General features: G+C 43.4%; 1 long non-coding RNA gene across 1 annotated transcript; it reads right to left on the minus strand.

The window, feature by feature from the left end:
* Positions 1–1519: 1519 nt before the first annotated feature.
* On the minus strand, positions 1520–18493 carry LOC149874589 (uncharacterized). The gene is made up of 4 exons (XR_016439958.1): positions 17594–18493; positions 13521–13601; positions 9599–9684; positions 1520–1744 (listed from the first exon to the last, which is right to left on the minus strand). It is a non-coding gene; the product is annotated as an uncharacterized LOC149874589 (long non-coding RNA).
* Between the last annotated feature and the right edge of the window lie 2139 nt (positions 18494–20632).

Here is a 20632-nt window from a genome sequence, read left to right on the forward strand (position 1 = left end):
CAAGGTAGCTTCACTACTTCATTTCTGGGTTTAGTGCATGCAGCAAGGGAGTGAATGGTTCTCAGCAATGGTTTTAAGTGCACTCAGAAAATGATACAGAAATATGCAATGTGTCTGCTCTCCTTTGGGTTAAGCTAATTTGACAGGAGTAACTTGAGTTGACTCTTCTGCAAAGAGATATCCTCTTCTGCAAAAAGAACATGAGCTCTGAACTATTTATTCAACATCTTTTGGTTTAATGATTTTAAATTTCATGTAGATTTGAGGTTATTGCATTCAGGGGTTACTGTGTAATTTCTTTTAGTTGTCAGTAAATTGTGTGAAGATTAATCTTATTCATCTAGAACTTAACTTTAAACACATAAGCAGTCCTATTGATTTCATAAAGCTAAGCATGGGCTAAGCATTTTGCTAGATAATAGCTACAGTGCTCTTCACTTTTCAGAATTAAAGCCCATCATTGTGGTGTTAAAATTGCATTTGCTGCATTTTGGCATGATATAACCACCCTTAATATCTGCACAGATAGGCATTTAGATTGACCTAACCCTAGTTAGGTCAATCAAAATGTAATATATGTACATATGCAATGTCTCTTAAGATAGCTCTTCTGATATCTTTTTGTGATGTGATGAAATCAGATAACTCTTTTATACCTCAGGTCGTGTCTGCATACTTTGTTCTATGAATCTTTTTATCCAGTCTTATAGTTCCCAATTTCTCCATAAGAGTTAAGAGGTAGGCTTTGTAGTTAATTAAGAGTTCAAATGGAAGGTAGAAGGCATTTAGGATGGTCAGAAACATGAAGCAGGCATAAGGGAAACTAACTAAAAAGTTAGCAACTGATTCCTAAGAAGGTGAAGTCCCAATACTAGAGAATAATCTTTTGATTGAAGGATCGGAGTGTAGTAAAAATTAGAGAACGTATTACTAATCAGCAGGGATCCTGGTTTTCTCTAAAAAACAAACAAACAAGCAAACAACTCCCCAATTTTCAGGTTAAACCCCCCCCCCCCAAATCCACATTTTTCAAACTGAAATACCACCATAAATATATCTACGTATAGTGACATTTCATTTTAATCATGGAAAAATGTGGATTTCGGGTTACTTTTTCTTAAAGTCAAAAATTGGGGATCTTTTTCTTTAATCAGAGAAAACCAGGATCCCTGCTAATCAATGTCAGGTCCATTCTCAGGAACATGTTTACCAAAGAGATGGAGAATCTAAACATTAATTTCTCTCAGTCTTCCCATCCCTAATTACTGGTAGTAACTAATTTTGCCCTAATTTTGGCTCTAAGTTTCCCACTATAAGTTTTCCTTGTACAACATGCAGTTTATATATTGACCTGCTTTTGCTGTCACCCCCACTCCCTTCAAATCAGCTTTGCCTTTTTTTCAACAACTGGGCATCTCTGTCAGATAGCTAGCTGTCTGTGTGTTAAAAAAGGAGACTTGAATATGATATGGAACATTTATTAAAATATTACTTAGCAAATAATTCTTGTGCTGAATGTTTCACTGTGTTAGACTTACTGTCACAAAACAGACAAGGTTCTAAGAACAAAGCAAAAAGAAGTAAAACTTGAATATATTCTTTGAGGTAGCATGACACAGCTAAGAAGCTACCAAGAACTTTATTGGCATATATCCTGTGCAATACATCATGCCATGATCCCGACGACTGCTTTGTGTCCATTCCATTTGCTGTCTTACAGGTGGCATTCTGAAATTCTGGAGCCCTTTAATATAAAAGAAGTATATCTTTGTTTTTATGTACTTTTCTTGAGTGTATTTAGATTATGATCCAAATCTCAAAGATGTAAGCAATTAAAGTGTAAAGGAAGTGTAGAAGGGACTATTGGATCATCTAATGGAGTGATCTCTAACCTTTTAAAGTAGGAGATCACCTTTGGCATTTAAAAGCAACCCAAATTCTATTGTGTGCCACCACCCCACTTTCCCCTTTCCCTCCTGCCCAGCAGGTAAGTCTGTGGGGAGGGAAAGGGGTGGGACAGATCGAGAAAAAAATATTTGGGGGTGCACCTCCCTAGCAGGTAAGTCCTACCTAGCCAGGGCCCCATTCAACTTACCCCTGCTCCTGCCTTTGCAACACTATCCTTCACCACAGAAGCCTCAAAACTAGCCAGTGACAGGATGTGACAGAAGTATCTCTACTAGAGTTTCTCTGTTGGTGACTCTGCCCTCCTGTTATGGGCCAACCACCTGCTTACTTATCTGCCATGCCTTGATCTTAATTGATTAATTAATTGATGTAACTAATGGGAGGCTGCCCATTTTATACATCCTGGTGCCAGGGGGCACTATCTGCAGCTTCTTTCCCTCCCCTACACCACAGCCCAAGCCTCACAGATGGTACTGACATGGTTATGATAAGGACCTTCCTGGCATTCTGCTGCGCCCCCTCTTGGTGAGGCTTCCTACCACCCTCACTCTCCGGGGCTCCTGGCCACCCCCTCACCCTGGGGCTCCTGGCCACCCCCTCACTCTCTCTGCCCCCTTGCTCTGGGGCTTCTCACTCTTCCCCCTCACTCTGGGTCTGGGGTCAGTGCCCCCAAAGTGCCACACTCTCTCCTGCTGGGGTGCCCACACTACCGTGGAGCCCCTATGAGGCCTCCTCCAACCCCTAATAGCCTCACCCGGTCCTCCGGATAAACAGCGAACACAAAAACACAAAGCCCCTGGGCTATAACATAAAACCTAAGCCATCCAGCTAAAATGACATTCAATCCCTACCAGGAAATACTCCAACCCATAGCAGCAAACAGGGACTGCTCATGCAGTCAGGATTTTCCCCTCTGTCTGCATTGGCCGAGCTCCTTCCCCCTTGACTGTCAGTGGGGAACTGCCCTCCCGGGCTCACTCCTGGGGCTTATATGCCCCTTCCTGTCAGCTGACTCCCCAGTGGTTGTCCTAGCAACCACCACTTGTGACTCTGGCTGCCCTAGTAACTAGCAGCTGGGCTTTCCCCCCACCACCCCTCACAGCTAGGGCTCTCTCCTGAGCCATTTCTGCTCTCAGGCACAGAGCACCTGCATGTCCTGTGACATAGCCCCTGCCCCTTCTCTCCCACACAAACTGACCTGCTGGGCTGGGGCACACATGTCCATGCACACAGGCACTCAGTTCCCAACCTCAGCCTTGGATCAACTCTAAGAGGCTCCAAGATCTACCACAAGAGGCTCTGAGTTCTATCAGTGGATTGAGATCTATTGGTTGGTGACCACTGATCTAGTACATATATGATATTAGATCATCCAGCACATATATACATACACATACACGCTCACACACACACACACACACACACACACACACATACATACACACATTTTATTATAGATAGGTAGGATATAGATATAAATGATCATCTTTCCAAAGTTGTTAGGCCTAGTGAAATCTATCATTAACATTTCCTAAACATTTCTATTACAAGGTATCACTTTTGATTGCTTAAAGCTTTAATTTTCAGTAGGATTAGGTACACTTCTTTAGTCCAATTCATTTATTCATATGTTTTTGTAATGAGAGAATTAAAAAAATGGTTAAGCTGTTTACAAGCATCAGTCAGTGGGAAAATATACTATTTTTCCATTAAGGACAAATATGGTATTTTTCCCCATCAGTAGCACTGATACTGGTTGAAAGTTTATAAAAGATAACATTCTTTAATTCTTGGGTGTGCCTTTCATTGTTCACTACAAATCAAACCTGATTTGGAAAAATTATACAGGCTTTTAAACACATTTGCATTTGCACTGCATTAGGTTAAAAGTTTGTTCAAGGGTAGCCTCTACAACCTTGACTTGGCCCCTTTTTGTAATCTGTGGGCATGTCCAGATGTGCATGGATGTTTGGTTCTCCAGGGACAAGTAGCAATGGTGTACTTTGCACCACCACTACTTGTCCCTGGGGAACGCCCATGCCACGTGCACTTTGGTGCATGGCAAGTTGCTCTGGATGAGGTAGGGGAGGCTGAGGCCAACAGTGTGCTGGCCCCAGAAGCCTTACCTAGGGTTCTGGGACCTCCCAGGGCTTCAGCCACAGTGATTTGGCTACATAGAGCCTGGCTGGCAACCGCAGCATGGCTCCAGGTGGCCCAGCTCCGCTTTTCAGCAGCGTGTGCTGGCCAAGTGTGCATTGCACCATTTTATCTTTCCATATTTTTTTTGACCCCTGAATATCCAGGGGTCAAAAAAAAACCATGGAAAAAACCCAGTGCAGTGCACACTTGTGCAGTGCACCCTTGCAGCACAGAGAACAAAGGATTGCATGGTATGCAGAGCTGCAAACGTGTTTCCAGTGCCACATATCGCATGACTGCACCCATCTGAACGTGCCCTGTGGGTGCATCTACACATGCTGTTAATTCAATATTGGCATACTGTGCAGTAAAATACTGTTCAATAAGCCTTCCCTGGGAGCACATCTACACATGCATCCTTTTGGGAGCAAATATGCTTGCAATGGAAGCAGCCCACTACAGGTCTGCCTCTGTCCTGCTCTGCCTCCCTGCAGAAGCCAGGGGGAGCTCCAGACTTGCCCAGGGTACTAGTCCAGGGGCTGACAAGAGGCACAGAGACTGGTCCCAATGTGTATGGGGCCAGGAAAGCTCCGACAGCTGCAACAGCAGCTGTCTCCCAGTCCTGTGCACATCAGGACCCCTCTTGGTGTGCACGGTGTCAGGAGAAATCTGCCACTGCAGTTGGCAGAGCTCTCCAGGCCCTGTGCACATCCAGACACACAGCTGCCAGGGATCCCCATGCCCAGTAGGGCTTCCACACCCAGCAGGGGCTCATTGGAAGCTGTTCCACTCCTGGGGTAGCTGCCAGTGATCCCTCAGCTGAGTAGTAAGACAGATAGGTCCCCAGTCCTGGTGCTGCTTGGCTACTGTGGGGAGCCAGGAGCCACACAGTACTGGGATTGGAAGAGTGCAGAGAGCGACCCTATCACAGTGCTGATCAGCTCCCAGCTCCCAGGGGGGAGCCAGGAACCTGAGCAGCACCTGGACTGGGGACAGAGAACTCCCCCGTTCCCTGTGCCTCCTGCTAGTGTGTCTGACTGGGAGCAAATATACTCCCAGCCAGTGTCTACATGAGCTCTACTGCACAGTAACTACTGCACAGTTAATCTAATACCTGTATTTACAGGTACTAGCTACCTGCACAGTACACTAATTTATTGTGCAGTAAATGCCACACACTTGTAGTTGGTGATGCTTTACTGTGCAGTGGACTAGTCTACTGTACGGTAAAGCATCTCATGTAGATGTGCCTAAACTGTCCAAGAAACAACATCAAACCTCATAAGAAAATCCAGCCTTCTTCTTAGTTTTCACTGGGAATAGGTTCCAGACTCAAAAATTGTTTGGGAAATGACTCTGGACAACTAAGAAGTTTTCAAAAATAATTATTTCCATCTGAACAATTTGCATAAAATCCAGAGAGGCACTTGGGATGTCCAAAATAGTTTTTAGGGAGATTCTATGTACCTAAGCTGCAAAAGATGATCTAGGGAACATTTTGTTCAGTGGCTACTTGTGATGTGAAAATCATGATAGGATCACTGCTTGGCTAACAGAAGCGCTTTATTTTTCATGGCCACGGGAGAAGAAGCAAGGGCAACTAATTCTCAACAGAGGCAGGGTGCAGACTCTGTTATATACTTGTGAGAAAAAGACACAGATCAGCCTGCCCCCCTTAATACACTCTTGGAAGTCTGACAAAAATTCACCCTGGAGTCTTGCTTGACTAAACGTGTTTTCTCCAGCTGTCTCTCGATACATTTATCTCAAGGTCTCTTTGTTTTTTAGCCTTTACTTATGCTCCTTATTATGGCCTGACTTTATTTTTGCTTGCTCCAGTACTTTTCCTCATCACTTGGAGGCCCACATGTTTGTCCTGCACTTGCAGCATGACTGATGCACAGAGATATCTAAGTTTGAGCTCTCTCCATTGAATAGAGAGTAGACAACTGTTTTTTGTTTTGTTTTTTCCAGTCACCCACCTGGAGCCAAGTGTCCAATTTTTAGGCACTATCTAAGCTGGCAGGCAACAAAAATCCCTCTCTAGATTTCACCCTGTGCATGCTGAGCTAGGAGTAGAAGTGGTGCAGTAACTATGATCAGCCAGGCCTTCTTGGTGCAAAGCCCTGTACATGTAGGATACAGACAGTCCCTACCCAGAAGATTTTAAAATCTGAGAGAGATGGAAAGAGACAGAAACAGAGAGACTACAGGCAGCAGGGTGATAACACAGACCAACTAGAGGTCATAAGAAAGAAAACAATGAAATGATACTGCTCAGCAAAGAAAGTAGTGATCTTAGCACACCAGCCACCTAACTCGGGAACAGAGACATTTCACCAGATTTAATTTCTTTGTTAAAGTATTCAATAGATTGAATTGCAACTAATGTCACAAACAGCTACTTAATCTAGTTACCATAAGAAAACTGGTTGTGTTCACTGAATGATAAATTATGCACTTTATATATCATGATATGTCACTGGCTTTTAGCCATATCTTAGTTCTCCACACTAAGTTTCTACAAGACAAATTTAGGCTCCTGATCTTTTTGCTCCATTTTTCCTGTGAAGCTCCTGCTGTTTTGTTCTTTGCTGTTTAGGCATCTGAATCCTGCACTAGCATACACATGCAGAGTCATAAGAGAACAATATTTGGACAAAATACTGAATCAATGGACTGAAACATGCAGTGGTAGGACAGCAGCAGGTGCAGGGAGAACTCTGCTGGGAGGGTTTGTACTACCATTCTGTGAAATAACTTTGTGTTGTAAAGAAAATTATATGAATTACTAAATGGATTAGATGCAGTCTGAGAAAGGATCTAACTTCTTTTAAAATAGAAAAAAAAAATGCAGGAGGCAGCATTTATCAGCAGGAAAGAACAAAACAAACTGGCTATGGAATAGTAGAGCTGATATTTCCTGACATTAAGTGAGCGAATGTTGAGGATTGTTTGTTCTATTAAAATAATAATCCAAAAAAACCAAAACCACAACAACAACAAAAACCCCAAACCAACTTCAGCTATATTACTAGCACCTTGCTGGAAGTGCCTCTCAGAGTGTGATTGTTTGGGTCCAACAAGCCAATCATCACTGCCGGTGTGGTGTTCTGCAAGTATGGGCTTTTTCTCCTGGGATACCTACCAGAAACTGAGGACATCTAGGTGGCCCACTGGCAAAATGAAGCAGAATGGCAGCAAAGTGGTTCAGTACTACCTCTGCAGGGGAGGCTACCCCAATCAGTACCCTGTATAAATCTGGGTACCTTGCTGTAACTAAATCTAATATTTAAAAAAATCCTAATTTACCCCCACTGTTTTCAGCCTTGATAGTGTGACCATCAGAGAGGACAGCCTAGTTTTCTGCTACTCTGTCCTCCATTGATACAAAATCCGACACCTTTACATCTTCTTTTTTTCTCTTCAAAAGACAAATACAGGACATAAAGGCACCTGGTTTCATATCAACAGAGGACAGAGAACAACCAGACTGTCCTCTATGATGGCCACCCTAAGTCTTGACCATTTTCAAGGGTCGTAGGCTAAGCTGCAGAGCAGTTGCTAAGCAGAAGGCCCAAAGCCTCTTTCTGAGTGACAGCAGTGTGAATATTTGTAGATGTGACAACTAATTTGGTCAGATAGGAAAGGAAGCTATCAAGCATACTTAAACAAAGCACAAGGCCTGAAATGAAATAAGGGAAGACCATACAATAAATAATGCATGTATACTAAATAATGCATATATACTATATCATAGCTTAATCTTAAAATAGTAGTAATAGTAGTAGTGATTGATGTAACCAAGTGTATTAGAGGTAATTTTGCTATGCTAGATATATTTTTGTTAAAATTCTTACATAATTTGTAAAAACAAAAACAGCCTTGTCAGAGAAGCTATAATCTAAGGTGAAGAAGAAATAAGAACAGCAGTCCACAATGAGGAAGGAAAGGAGACAAAAAACCCACCCTCTTTCCCAAGGATATAAATTCCAACTGACCGACCCCTTCCAAGTCCACAAGACGACTGGTTCAGTCCAGTTCCAAAAGTTTCAGTGAAACAAAGATATTTAAGTAAAACCAAAAAGAGATAATTTGTTAAAATATTAAAACCAGCCACCTGTAAATATTGGGCATAGACTGGATTGAAATTTGGAGAACTCAGCAAATTCAAGAGGACCTGCTGCCAATCTACACGCCACCCTTGCCCTACCTCTTGTGTCTCCCCAGCTGGTACAGATGAGAATCTATGCTGTGCTGCCATGGGTAGCCAGACAGACTTTTGAATAAATAGGTTTTTTTCACGTGTTAAAGAGCAAGCAAATAAAAGGCTGGGCTGTAGACCCATTTCCGTCTCTTTTATTGGTAGCCTCCCGACAAGGTTACCTGTGATCTGGGTAACAGCAGCTGCAAACTGTCATTGAAAATAGGCTCTGAAAGGACGACTGGCACACACACAACCATTTGAAATGTTTGGCACAAATTAATTAAGTCCCGATTCTAGCACCCTTCCTGACATGGAACACTATCACACTCCAAAAATAATCAGACTGAGATCCATGAGGCTGTTCCTAGAATAAGGTGCTGCTATTCAATGTGAGTAAGAACTGGGGGGTCTAGCCCACAACAAATAGGGAAAGAAAAAAGTTACCTTGTTTCTGATGCATTTTGCAGTTGAAACAATTAAATGGACTGTGTGTATTAGTTATAAACTTCTGTGACCTCTTATCTTGTGTAAGAAACTGGCTCAGTGTGAGAGGGATTTTCTGACAGTTCATTAAAGGTACTGATGCAAACTGAAGGGCCCCTATACTATAACCAACATGCTATTTCTCTATAACATTCTCTATAATATAAAGGAAAAGTTTGACTTTGGTGTGTGTGTGAAGCACACATATATACCATGCATGCATACACACACATAAATTCTTGTTGACACAAAAGTTCAGGTTACTTAAAAAGAATCAGCAAAAAGTTAGGGTTCCCATGGCAGGAGGTAAGCACTGCTTACATCCTTCTGTGAACCCAGTCCCCGGAGACACAAGCCAGAGGTCAGGTCTGTATCTAGGAATTTTTGCCAAATTATAAACAGTAGTTAGGAGGTTGATTCTTTATGATGCATTTAAACTTGGAACAACCCCTGTCCCTAATGCAGATGCAGCTATGCAGGATGAAAAGTCCTTTTACCGGTACCAATGATTTAATTCCTAGAAAGGTAGAAGGTCTGCAGGCAAAAAAAAAATCTGTGGCTAGCCTAAATTGTGTGTCCGTCAGAAGGGTTGTGCCAGTATAGCTGTATGTGCATAGCTGTACCAGCAAACACTCTCTAGTGTAGGCATGGCCTTGATTTCAGACATTAAATGGAAGCTGCAGTGTCTCATGCTTTTAACTTATCAGAGTTCCCTTGTTCAGTTTTTGGTCAATAACCAAGATCTGATTCACATCAGATCATCTCCACTCTTTTCATTGCTCAAACACCTTCATTTTATATCTGAAATCCAGGAAAGAACTAACCAATGGAAGGAAATATGGGGGACTGGCTTTACCTTACCTGAAACTCAATGTGTTCCTCTGGGAATATGCTGAGTCCATTGTACAGTAACACATTTCCAAATGCAAATGTGTTCTTCCATGCTTCTGGAGAAGACAAAGGAACAAAATGGTCCCATACGTTATGAAGAGTTGCAGGAGGATTTCATCTAGGGAGGCATTTGCTACAGTGCTTAGTACGCATTCAGAAGTCAGGCTAGTTAGCACAACTTTAGCTGAACAAGCACTCTGAGGATTAACTTAGATCAGTCCCCTGGTTGTAACTTGATACCTATACTACATTTAATAACTATCTCTAGTTATTTTTAAATGTGGTGGAAAGACTATAGCACTTAGGGGGGGAAAAAATCCTGTTTTTATACAAATCCATTAAGGCTCCTCCTCCCTCATAGGCACATACATTGGCTGCAGTTATCCTCTTTTCTTGCATGTAGCACATTCCTCCAGAGTCAGCCCCAAAATTGAGAGGTATATATCAAGCTGGGAAGCTTGAATTTTCTGCTGGGATAGAATCACCTTGATTTTATTCCTGCTTCACAATGCAGCAGTTATGGTATTACTATTTAGGCAGCCGAAGGAGTCAATTGACCTAATGGCTCATTGTTCTCCACAAGTATTACCTGTCAAGGTGTCTCTTCAGAGAAAGGATGTCTCTCCTTTTTCATGATCTCAATGTTCCACTAATCTAATTAAGCTAACTCTTCTCGTACCAATTTTTTTGTTTGCTAGCCACTTTTGGTCTTTCCCCTCCTATTTCATAGCCTAAACAGAAAAAAGGAGGGTGAGTTAATGGAAGATCTGTCTTGAAAATATACATATTGTATTCTGAGGCATGTTGTATGTGGAAAAATACGGTAATAAGGTCCCTTATTAGTTTTTTACTAACACTATTTCTCAAAAAGCATATATAAGAACAATGCTATAATGGCAATGATGTAGTAAATTGACCAACAGCTGCAATAATGTTTTTGGGATATGTGAACTGGTTTAACCATGGACTGAATTCTAGTCTACCTTTTAGGCACCTGTGTGGATTTAGGTGCCAGAATGTGATTTTACACAAGTCACTTAAAAACAGGTAATGTGGTGAGTTTTGTAACAACCCATCATTTTAGCCTTATTGCAAGTTGCAAACAGTGGCAAACTATCTTTTGCATTAATTATTTTTCAGGGACTGAAGGAGGGAGGAATGCTTTTGTTCATCTCTCAGATGTAATTTGTCCCCTTTAAATGGTCAGAAATGCTATATCCCCTATGTTTTCTTCTCTTTCTCCTGATTCCTTATGGAATGAAACTTCTGTTGCTCCTTTATCTTCTGTGACCCACTAGAGGGGATTGTAATGCACCCTGCAATTGGGCTGGATGGAATGCTAGGCCTCTCCAACCCCCTAGTGGCTGCTGCACAGAGCTAAAAAAAAGTACTTATTTGTAGTCAGATTTTCTTGCACCAATTTACATTCTCTCAGTTTAGGAGTAGGGATTCTAAATTAGTGTTAAAACTAAGCCACTCTGCCTGGTATGCTGGTACTTGGCCAAAACAGATAAAATTACATGCTTGACACCACAAAGCAGGGCAGTGGTAGTGCTATGGCTGCCACTTAATGGAAATCTCCCTTTAATTGAAATGAGAGGGTGGGGAGGGTTGAGGGGGAGGGTGGTGTTGTGAGCCAGATCTTCTGAAAAGGTATATTAAGTCAATAGAAAGATAACAACTTGTATACCTGATGACTTGGCCTTAATTTTGAAATCAAAGAATCATAGAAAATTAGGGTTGGATGGGACTCAGGAGGTCATCTAATCCTACCCTATGCTGAAAGCAGGAGCAGCCCACAAATACATCATCCCAGCTGAGATTCTGTCTAATTGGGTTTTAAAAAACTCTAACGATCAAGATCCCATCACCTCTCTGGGTAGCCTCCTCCCAGTGAAAAATTTTGGTCCTACTATCTAACCTAAACTTTCCCTCGCTGCAACTTGAGACCATTGCTCCTTGTTCTGTCATCTGCCACCACTGAGAACAGTCTAGCTCCATCCTCTTTGTAACCACCCTTCAGGTAGTTGAAGGCAGGTATTAAATCCCTTTCAGTCTCCTCTCAGGACTGTATAAGCCCAGTTTCTTCAGCCTCTCCTCATAAGTCATGTGCTTCAGCCCCCGAACAATTGTGTTGCCTTCTGCTGGATTATCTCCAATTTGTCCACATCCCTTGGGGGGGGCGGGCAAAAGTGGACACAATACTCCAGATGTGTCTCAGTGGTGCCAAATAGAAGGGAATAAACATTTCCCTCCATATGCTGACAATGCTTCTATTATCACAGCCCAGCATGCTGTTAGCCTTCTTCACAACAGAAGCACATTGTTGCCTCATTAATTGTTCAGGGCATATGGTAAAACTGATTATTCTAGTGTTCATGCTGCTATAGTGTATACAGACTATTTTAAGAGAGCACAATTATTCTCTTTTTGTGGCAGAGAGATATGTTGAGGAATCCACCTTCTCAAGGCTATATAAGGCAAGAAAAATTCACATGCAAGGGTTAACTCCAAGTGTGATATTTACTTGCATTAAATTACTACTCTTTAACTGTGACTCATGAAAAGTTTGTAATCTAATCTCTAACTTTACTGTCTCTCTCCACGTTCCATGAAGCAGCTAGTATGCCTTTGAGAATTATCAAAGAACAATAGGCTTTCTTAGCCTCCATCTTGTCTGTAGTTTTGACAACCTTCTAGCAGAACCTCGCAGTTCTAGCAGCACCTCGCAGTGTAGATCCCACTGTTACCTGTATTAAATACCATGTGTTGTCTGGCAAATTCCCTGCAACATAAAAGGTGAGCATTTAAAATCTTTGTCAAGGAGTCAAGCAGAGTGGGTGACAAAGCCTATAGACCTTACTAGGCTGGTAGCTTCTGCTAAGTGAAGCAAGCAACCAGTGCTCTCATTTAATTTTTTAAGTCAGATATGTTCTCTGTGTGTCAGAGATACAAAAACTAAAGAATAAAAGAAGCTTAAATGGCACAGTTTCTGCCACAGCTGGGAGGAGCAAGATTACAGTGAGGCGGGATTTGTTCTTCATTACCCCTTTCCTAGCTTTTTAAAAGCATCAGGTGTCATTTGTCAATAGAGCAATTCTGCAGGATATCAGAAACATTCATGGAGGAGACTATTGGAAAAGGAGCCTGGATTTGTAACAAAAAGAGACAGACCTGAAGTTTGGTTAAGAAGTTTGGCCAAGGAGGGTCAATGTCTTTGGAGGGGAAGCAGAGACTGAGGCACAGTCAGAAAATGACAAGGGCAAAGGGAATTTCCTGTTAAGAAGGAAGACGTAGGTCTAAAAATTGTGAAGGAGGCTTCTTGCCTGAATTCAACTTCTAGGCCTTTTACAAATGTATGTATTTATGAATTAGCCCACAGCTGCTTGCTGCACCTGATTTTAAATTCAAGTCCTATTTTCCCATTAGTATTCCAAGCAGGAATTTACCATGTGATCCATTCACTTAAAAAAGCTCATAAGCTGCTCCTGGCAGTTAGTTTGGCTCACAATTAGTTATGCTGGGAACTCAAAGACGTTCACTTGAAGCTGGCCTACCAGAAGCAGAATCTTTATTTTGATACTCTTTGAATTGAGTACAAGTATGGCATTTTCCATATGGATATACTGCTCTTCCTTGTTCTCCTCTTACATTTGGCACATCTTCCAGGCTCTCAGTTAGGAGGCAAAACCAAAGACAGACTGTAAACGAGGTATTGGATTTCCTCACAACCAGTTACTATTGAGAACATCAAGAAAGACAACCAAATACTTAAAAAGCTTTGTATGCATGCACAGTATTAGTGTTGGTTTATATCTCAAACTTGTAATAAATATGTCCAATTAGGAATTCAAAGTTGTCTCTACCTTGGTATTTGCAACTTAATACTTACAGCAAGGAGAAAATGTGGCTTATCTTACTCCAAAAATGTAATTCTCTCTCAATGTAAAAATGACAGTTCATCAGCTGTTAACTGCAATAGAGAGTGGTGGCATGTATAAGTATTATCCAGCTAATAACAATAATTGTATGCATTCTGAACATAATATAAAAGGCACACCTTCAGGTCCCAAATAAATAGCACACCAGATGCCTTGTTAAACTTCTGTTTCTCATGTATTAATGTATTCAAGCTTTCGTTCTGTCTCTTTCATCCTCCAAAAACATTACATTACTCATTATCCACAAGACCAAAAATTTGGCTAGAATGTGTGTGTGGGAGTGGGAGCTGCAGAAGTGTATTAGGAAGACAGCATGTTCATAATAATGTTAAACTGTAAAATATGGGGCTCTTAAGTAATATGCTTTTACAGTTCCTCTAATGGAATGCCTTTCCAAAAATAAATTTATAATATAAAATTTCTTCAGAGTAACTGCATATATATTGAACTGCATAGTAAATCACTAAAATTAAAAAAACAACAAAACATTTTCCCAAACTTTTCTTGTTAATTTGTTTATTAGGGATCATTAAAAAATAGGACTCAGAATCTGATGCCATACCCTTTAGAAGAGAACACAGAAGTGAACTTTAGGAAATATTTGATTGTTTATTTGTGTAGAAATATAGGAATGAAAGGGACCTACTGCTTCACTAAATCCAATCCTCCAATAAAGCAGGCAACCATACGATATAGGGCCAGATGCTATTCCACCTATTAGGTGCCTAAATACAATTCTACTCCACTCTAAATCTTTTGGAACCGTTAACACTTCTATTTTTTGGGATGCACCTACATGTCCATACTATGGACATGAATAAATTCCTGAGCCTACTGCTCCCAGGCACGTTGTCTACATGTGCACCCAGAACAGCAGCACGTTGAGCTGGGTTGAAGTAGCCCCAGCTGGCAGGGGAGTCAGCCTGCCAACCCAGGCTGCTCCCCCAGCTCAATGTGCTGCTGAGGGGCTGGCTAAGGCACGAGGGTGCTTTGGTACAGGGCTAGCTGCAGACAGCCCCCACACTGAAGCAACCTTGTGCCTGAGGCAGCCAGGCAGTATCTACACATGTGCTGATGCAGAGTAAAAAACTCCTTGTATTTACAATATCCTACTACAGAGTTGATACCCACATCTGCCTATCATAGACCAGGAGGTCTCCGATACAGGTGACCCAACTCAGGGTCAGCCTCTGTTGCAACTGAGGTGCCTCCACTATTGGCATCTCCAGCTGGGCGAGTGTCACAGGGGACCTGGAAGTGGAGATGAGACTCCAAGTCTGGAGGTGGTCCCAGCAGAGCTCTGGCAGCCCTTGCAAGTCCTGCAGAGAGAAGCCCCACAGGCTGAGGAGCTGCCAGTGGTATAAGAGCCCCTAGAAGCAGGAGAGGAAGGCATGCCCCAGTTGGCCCCATGCCGTGTGGCTACCAACACTCTATAGCAGTTGCTGCAGGGCCTGAAGGTGGAATGTCACGAGTCCTGCCCATGCCAACAACTGCTCCACCATCCTTGCCTCCAGCTGGTGCCAGTTCTCCAGGGGGGAAGGTTTCCTTGGGGACAGGTAGACCTTCCAGGTAGAGCAGCAAGCCTGCACTCCAGCGGATCCTGTGAGGAGTGGGTGGGAGTGAGCCCACCTACCACCTGTCACCCATCGTCGGGCCAAAGCTCTTGACCCAGTTGACTCAGGCAGAGGAGGCTGCTAAGTACAATGCCTGGCAGGCCTCCACCTGCACCAAGTCACCTGAGTCCTGGACCACAAGGAGTACATCGTCAGCGTACACTGACAGGACCAGCTGCACCGCTGGCTCCCAAAGCATCAACTCTGCCACCTGCCCCCACAGGAAGATGAGGAAGGGCTCCAGGGTCAAGGCATACAGCTGGCCTGACAGAGGGCAGCCTTGATGCACCCCTCACCTGAATGGGATGGGCTCCAGCAGGGTCCAGTTGAGCTTGACCAAACACTCTGCAGAGGTGTACAGCACCTGGAGAACCCGCACAAAATGCCAGTTTCTCAGGTCACCGGGATCCCCATTCTTTGGCAGGAGGGTCAGAGCAGCCCTCCGGCACAACAGGGGGAGCTCCCCATTTTCATTGGACTCAGTGCAGACCATGGCAAAGTCTGGGCCGAGGAAGCCCCAGAAGGCCCGGTAGAACTTTGCGGTCAGTCCGTTGCTGCTTTGTTCCTAGGCATCAGGCAGAGGACAGCCAAAAACTCAGCCAGGGTGAGATGAACCAGCCTACCTGACCTGTGGGAGTCCTTCCCACAGGCTCCAACATGCTTTGGCATCAGTTGGATTCAGGGAGAAGAGCTCGTCTTAGAAGGCTCACGTGTGCTGGCGCATCTCACCTGGATCCATGAGGGGGTGCCATTGCCTGCCAGAAGGCAGGTGATGTACTTTTTAGCCCCAGCCTCCTCTCCAGGGTGTAGAAGAAGTAGGAGTTATGGTCCATCTCCTGGAGGAGCTGGACGCGTGAGCAGATAAATGCATCACAGGTGCGGTGGTCATCCAGAGCATGAAGTTCTTCCCCCCTCTCCTGACACTCTCCACAGATGGAGGGGTTGGTTGGGTCAGTGGCCAGGTGTCTCTTCAGCTCTAGCACTTCCCGCTCGAGCTGCTCCCACACTGGAGCATTAAAATAAAATGCGTAGATAGATAGATAGATAGATCTATATATCCGCATTTCATTTTAATCATGGAAAAATATGGTTTTTGAGTTACTTTTTAAATCTGAAAATTGGGGATTTTTTTAGCAGAGAAAACCAGGATCCCTGATTATGAGATTGTTAAGAAGTGTGAGTAAATGCAAAATTGAAGTTTTCAAGGTAAAACTGCATGTTAATTGTTCTTGCAAATGTCTTTATACCAATACAAAACATTTTTTACATTAACCAAAAAGAAGGCTTTGTTAGAAATGGAATATTGTTAGAAATAGAGTATTGTTAGAAATGCACAGCTTGCATCTTGCACCTGATAAGAAAGAAACACTGCCAAGGACTTTTTTCCTTGCCCAGCCTTGCCACAGCTTTTCTTATACTAAATCGCAGGCTCTCCCCCAGCTTCTCCCTAGCCTTTCTCATGCAGATTACAGAAGCTGGAATTCAACTGACTGTGTCCTTGAAAGGGGGGGGTTTAAACTCTTGGTGACCTATAGTAGTCTCTGAGCATGCTTAATTAGCTGATGCATATTTACCTCTCCGCCCTGCATACTTAAGTAGTTAATTATAATATACATGCGATGTATGTAGTGATGTAACCACATGTATGCTTGTATGAAACGGAAGTGAGCTGTAAGAGTTCCTGTTTCTGCATACGTGCCCAGGAGGAAAAAGATAAACACAGCCTGCAAAATTCCTTGGTGGGTTCAGAGTAATCTGAGTTCTTGACTCTGCTCTGACCCTATTTGCAAATACACCTTTTGTGCCATCTAATGAGTGTGTGTCTGTGATTTTAGTGGCCTCCAGAGAAACGAACCACTTTAAGCATCAGCTTCATAGCTCTTCTCCATAATACTGAAAGCGTAATCAAGACTTTTAATCACATTGCAAATAAAAATACATAATACTTCACTACACTTCCTGTACCTGCCTCCAACTGACCATCCTGTGTTAATCTGTTATTCTGAGGAAGTTTATCTGTTCAAAGTAATTACATAGGCCAAGTACAGATAGTCAAAAAGCCCAAGGCTGAATTGATGCAGTCTTTGCAGGTTAATCTAAACTGCAGAGACTGACCTGATAAGCAAATGAACACATTATGTTTTGATTTAGGAAATGCAGCCATATGCCTGCAGTGGCTCAACCCAGAGCGGGGGAGAGGTGGGGCAGCGAACTGGTGTTAGAGCATGCCTGCCAGCCACTGCCAGGGGTATGGCCAAGCCCCAGCCCATGCTCTGCCTGGGCAAGAGGGTGGGGTGGTGGGGGAAGGTAGTAGCACTGAATTCATAAAAACTTGAACAGGAATAGTTCTTTCTCTGAAAAACTATAAACTTAAGAATTATAACTGCAACCTAGGCTGTGTGTTCACTTACTTTTCCTCCTGTCCCCAAGGTCTCTGAGATTTGCAGTTCACAATCACAGCAGCAGGGCTCTCACAGTTGCTTATCTCTTCCTCTTCCTGCTTCTAGATGTCTCTGGGATGTGGAGTCCACAGTCACAGCCGGCATTAAGTTTTAGCAGAGCAGGATAACTCTGTACTCAAGGAAAGGTGAGTTTAACTCCCTCCATGGTCCCAAACCCTAGCTGAGGTTTGCCTGGAGGGTGGGTGGTGGCAGGGCAGTGTGCCAGACCTGCTCTCTGGAGCAGACAGCACAGCCCAGGGCTGAAAAGCATGATAGTATGCTGGGGAACTCTGATTTAACTTAAACCAGGAAGGGGTCTGGGACAGAAGTTTCTTAAACCAGTTTGACCTAAATCAGTTAAGTCTGATACTACATTCAACGAGGTTTATCTTAAGCCAGTTTCAGCCATTCTGAAACTGTTTTATGTGCACTGAACTTCTGTTCTGTTGCAGGTTTAAACCAGTTTCTAATCATTTAAATTGGTTTATGTATAACTTCTGTCCCTAACTATAGTGGCTAAATTGTATCACAGGTCATTTTTTATTTTACTGAAACCACTTGCCAAACTAAAGTTGGAGGTTAGGCAAAAAGTAGGACTAATAATATAAAAGTAGCAAAGTCCATTTTGCCTAGTGGTTCTGGAAAACACCACTTCTAGTCAATATACACATAAAATAAGTAAAAAAGATCAGAGTAAGGCAGGGAATAGAAAACAACAGCCAATGAGGCCTTCTAACCCACTAGTGGGCACATTTAGAGGTGAAAGAAATTTGTATTATTCAATTATTTTGTTTCCCTGTTCCCCTCTTTGTGATCTTACCTTAGCTTCCTTTGAGACCAGAAGAGAAAATACTTAAATACTAAGACAGGCTTTTTGTTTTGAGCCTGATATAAAGTTTACTGAATTCAAAGGAAAGACTCTGCTGAGTTCCCTGAGTTCCCTGACCTGAAAGTTAAAGACAAATATACAATTGTTTTTTAAAATCCTTTTAAACCCCTTCTTACGTATTTCTCAAACAATAAAAAAAGGTTATTGCTGCTTCAATTTCTACATGGAACAAAATTGAATTATTTTTAAATTTATAAAAAATAATCAAACAAGAACATACAATATTTTATACAGTATATGAACCACTATCAAGCCACCATGTTTTTCTATTATTTCATAATATTTATGTAGCTGTTTATAAATGGCTGGAGACATCCTTCTGTATAAGAAAAGTCTGGTAAGATTCAGATATCAAAGTGTACCTACACTTGCTGCTATGGTGCTGTTGTTACTGCACTGTCATTTAGTACTTCCACTGAAAGATGCTGCAGTAACAGCCGGTACTGTGCTGTGTGTGCCATGCACCATTATTTTCATCGAGTCCGACCCCCTGCATAAGCAGGAAAGAGTGCTGGGCCTACATTACCCCAGCTAGATACACATCCAACCTTCTCTTGAATACCCCCAGGGTAGGGGAGAGCACCACCTCCCTTGGGAGCCTGTTCCAGACCTTGGCCACTCGAACTGTGAAGAAGTTCCTCCTAATATCCAATCTAAATCTGCTCTCCTCTAGCTTGTGGCCATTATTTCTTGTAACCCCCGGGGGCGCCTTGGTGAATAAATACTCACCAATTCCCTTCTGTGCCCCCCTGACGAACTTATAGGCAGCCACCAGGTCGCCTCTCAACCTTCTCTTGCGGAGGCTGAAAAGGTCCAGTTTCTCTAATCTCTCCTCGTAGGGCTTGGCCTGCAGGCCCTTAACCATACGAGTGGCCCTTCTCTGGACCCTCTCCAGGTTATCCGCATCCTTCTTGAAGTGCGGCGCCCAGAATTGCACGCAGTACTCCAGCTGCGGTCTGACCAGCGCCCGATAGAGGGGAAGTATCACCTCCTTGGACCTATTTGTCATGCATCTGCTGATGCACGATAAAGTGCCATTGGCTTGCTGCTATGGTGCTGTTGTTACTGCACTGTCATTTAGTACTTCCACTGAAAGATGCTGCAGTAACAGCCGGTACTGTGCTGTGTGTGCCATGCACCATTATTTTTATGCACTAAGTTGCCATAGTGACACACTATAACCAGAGAGTATATTACTACAGTGATGTAGCTGCAGCATCATGGGCTTTGCCCTCAGACACTACATATCCATAGCGTGTTGCTATGGCAATGTAGTGTCACGTATAGATACACCCAGCGAGTACTGTTTTAGTTTGAGGTTGATGTTACACATGGATATTGTACCACTTGAGAAATTACATTGGAGAAGATGGGTAAGAAAACAGCTACATTAGGAAATAGTAAGGGGAAATGCATTCCTAGTAGAATCGCTCCACAATTACATTCATTCAATATTCTAATATTATAAAAGCTTTAATATGTCTGTCTGTCTGTCTGTCTGTCCATAATGCTTTATTTGTGCTCTGATTGGCAGACTGAAACAGCCAATCAGAGTGCAAATAAGCATTCAGACAGGAGGTGGTGGCACAGTGGAGAGCTGCCATGATGGTGGGGACAAAGGGGACTGGCTTTGTCCCCCTACCCTGCTCCCTGGGGCGGCAGCAATGGAGAAGATGGAACAGGAAGGGGTGAGGCCAGTACTGCTGGCCTTACCCCCTCTGCCATGGTCCCTGAAGGTGGCAATGATGGAGTGGAGTGGGGCAGTGAGGCCACTGGAGCTGGCCTCACCCCCCGCCTTGCTCCTTGGAGGTGACAGTGATAGAAGTGGCACAGGGGTGGGGACCAGGGTTGGGATGCTGCGGAGGGGGCAAGGCCACCAGTGCTGACCTCAGGCTGCCTCCCCCCACTCCCATCATCATTGCCTGCAGGGCTGATGTGGGCCAACGTGGTGGCAGTAGGTGAAGGATTGGGCTGTGGTGGTGGTGGGGGGGAGGGGAGGAGCAGGTCCAGGCCAGGGCCCAACACAAGGTGGGGAGAAGGAGTAAGCTCAAGCAGGGAGAGTAGCCAGCCCACTGCAGCAGCGGGGGGCGGGGGAAGCAGCAGGCCTGGCCTGGCCTGGC

This window comes from Crocodylus siamensis, chromosome 1, assembly GCF_052110815.1.
Source record: "Crocodylus siamensis isolate JL-2025a chromosome 1, ASM5211081v1, whole genome shotgun sequence".
Taxonomy (NCBI): Eukaryota; Metazoa; Chordata; order Crocodylia; family Crocodylidae; genus Crocodylus; species Crocodylus siamensis.